The sequence below is a fragment of the Brassica napus genome, chromosome C4 (assembly GCF_020379485.1).
Source record: "Brassica napus cultivar Da-Ae chromosome C4, Da-Ae, whole genome shotgun sequence".
NCBI lineage: Eukaryota > Viridiplantae > Streptophyta > Magnoliopsida > Brassicales > Brassicaceae > Brassica > Brassica napus.
In genome coordinates, this window is record NC_063447.1 from 46,221,492 (window position 1) to 46,224,693 (window position 3,202).

A 3,202-nucleotide genomic window follows, 5' to 3' on the forward strand; every position below is an offset into this window, starting at 1 on the left:
AAAATACATGATTTGTACCTATTTTGTAACTAAAACATAAATGAAATCGGTTCTTTGGATTTAAAATAGATGACATGTACATATTTTAATAGCCAAAACATAAGTAAAATCAATTCAAAAATAAGAAAAAAAACATCAAACGTGGTCATTAAAAATCAAACGAAAGATAAACATAGTTAGTGATAGAAAGAAAACAAGAAAAATGAAATCATAAAACAAAACTAAGTTCTCATGAAATGAGAAACATTATTCAGCGAAAACAAAACCAAAATCTAAAAACTTCAGGCTTCAACCGCCATATTTCACCATCAACCTTCATGTAATAGATAATTATTTTAGAAGTTAAATAATATCTTAAAGTATTTTGGATACATATTAAGAATTAAGATCATATTTGGTAGAAGTTTTTTTTGTGATTTTAAATGTTTCGGGTTCTATCGGATATCCATTTAGGTCCGGGTTCGGTTCGGATAATACACATAACCCAAAATACCAAAAAACAAGATCCATTCGGTATTTATGTCGGGTTTGGATCGGTTCGGATTCATTTTTATCGGATCGGGTTCGGTTCGGATTTTCGGGTTCGGTTTATTTGCCCAACCCTACACCAAACTAAAACATTTCAATAGGGTACCAGACAACTAAATTATTACCAAATTGTTAAAACTAGTTTCATGAATAGGTCGTAAGAGTTGGCGTAGACAAATGTAGTGTTCTGATATCCTAACTCAGTATTCAATGCCCTGAGAGAGTTTTTTTTTTTAATGGTCAACTCCTGCCAGAAAGTCTAAGCTTCATGTTATAGCCACAAAGGATTTGGTTGACTTGGTCAAAGCATTTGCCAGTTGGAATTAAGTTGAAGGCACGAGCAAATGGCATGCAACCGAGTGGCCCCACGAACTTTCTAGCTCCTAGTTAATGCAAACGCTGAGAAACTAGCCCTGGGACGGATCCGGATATCCGGGAAATTTAGGGTATCCGAATCCGGATCCGGATCCGTCGGATCCGTGGATTTAATATCCGGATCCGGATTCGTGGTTTCCGGATATCCGGGTTTCGGATATCCGTCTCGATATTCCATTATCCGCGGATATCCGGATCCGGATCCGGATCCGTCAAAATAAATAAAAATAATTTTTTTAACAAAAAATACAATTTTTTTTTAATATAATACATAAATTAAATATTTATAAATATATTTATATATGTTTATAATATTGTAAAAACTAAAATATAATATTATAAGATTAATTCATGTATAAATATTAATATATCAAATATAAATATTAATAAAATATAAAAATTTAATGTATTTTAAAAATACGGATCCGGATCCGGATATCCGGACCTAAAAATTAAGATATCCGGATCCGGATTCGGTTTGCACGGATCCAAGATTTTACTATCCGGATTTGGATCCGGGCACCCCGGATTTCCTATTTTCGGAGTGGATCCGGAGCGGATTTCGGATCGAATCCGGATCTCGGATAATAAGTCCCACGCCTATGAGAAACACGGACTTGACACTAATTAATTTGAGAGACAATCAATCGTGCGCTTCCATCTGGTTTTGCAAGTAAAAGTACTTTAAACGTAACGCAAACGTGAAAATTTGCTTTGACACGATTGAATTATTTATTTAACTCCACTGCCAGTTAACTAGTGTACTTAAGTGGTAACAAAATACAATAATTCCAAAATAATTGCTTGACACTTCATGCATTATGTATCTACATAAAGTACTATATTTAATACCTTAAAGTGTGTGGTTAAATGAAAGACCATGGAGTTTTGTAAGGCATCAATGGGGAGCTTGTCTTGAGAGAAGGAAGGTATAGATGGTTGTATGTAGTAATTTAATATATCATTGGACCCAATTGTGATAGTAAGCATTGCCTTCCTCAACATCTCTTCCGTACCATTTTCACCAATCATTCTTACCATGTAGTCTATGCTTCTCTCAAAATAACTCACTTGTTCTCTCAACGGAACCCTACCGATCTGTCAGAAACAAGTTTTGTTGTTCTCAACCATCATTATATCTCTAATAAATATTACATCTTTATTCGCTATATAAATGGAGCCTACTTGTTCCATATAATATTGCATTGTTATGTAACTCATTATAGTTAGACATTTTAAAATGACATTTTATATATGTGAGCTTACGATCAAAAGTCCAGTGTCATCAATGATTCCAGTCGAACCAGAAGCATATTGATCCCATTGTGTTAGCCTCAGTGTAAGGTTCGAGAAATGGAGTTGGTGCATATTTGATCCCTGTGTTTTAATTTCAGAGATTCTATGTATCATTTGAATACAGATTAATTAGCAGCATCCAAACTTTCAAAACCTAATATTTAAGTGAGTAAATAGACGACCAATTCAAAAGCATATAGTAATAATAAATCAATACTCATTGCCAAACTCCATGAATGAATGTTGGTTGCATTTATGGAATTAGCATTTTGACTTCTCCAACGTTACAAACTCTTTTATTAACATTGTTTTCAGTCTGTCGGTCCAACCCAATGCTGACTTTTATATGCTATACGATAAGTCAACTTATCTATCAACCGTTGACTTCCAAGTGCTTTTGTAAGCTACGAGGGTCTTGTTCAACTGAATCGCTGTATAGTATAATAGCACCCCCTCTAACCTTTACATCAAGGCGCATTTATATCTAATTAATTACTAACTACTTTTAATATTTTCTCCGGTTTCACAATAAATGTCGTTTTACAATAAAAATTGTATTTGTTATATAATTTAAATATTATTATTATAAGTTTATATTATTTATACGTAAGACTAATTAATAAAGAAAGTTAACATACAGTTAGCAAAAAAGAAAAGATAGAATGGTGACATATACAGAACAAAATCAATTTAACTTCTAGAAGTATAAAATAAAACAAAATATATGTTGCTTTAATTCATTTAAAACATATAACTTTTTGTAAAATAAAAATGCATTTACTTAATTTATTTATTTTACAAGCGATATGATTTTTTTAAAAAAATATTTACCTTCTTTTTTTATAGGACATAAATAAATCATAAATTTCACATATAACATATAAAATATTACTACATGAATAAACAGACAGACCTACGAGATCAGAAATGGTCCGACCAATAGTGAATCTGCGGGATGACAAAAAAAATTAGTGAATCTGCGGGTGCGTCGGCCATTAGGTGG

General features: G+C 32.4%; 1 pseudogene; it reads right to left on the reverse strand.

Annotated features, from left to right (window-relative positions):
- Positions 1 to 567: 567 nt before the first annotated feature.
- LOC125586120 lies at positions 568 to 2,677 on the reverse strand (annotated as a pseudogene).
- Positions 2,678 to 3,202: the final 525 nt, after the last annotated feature.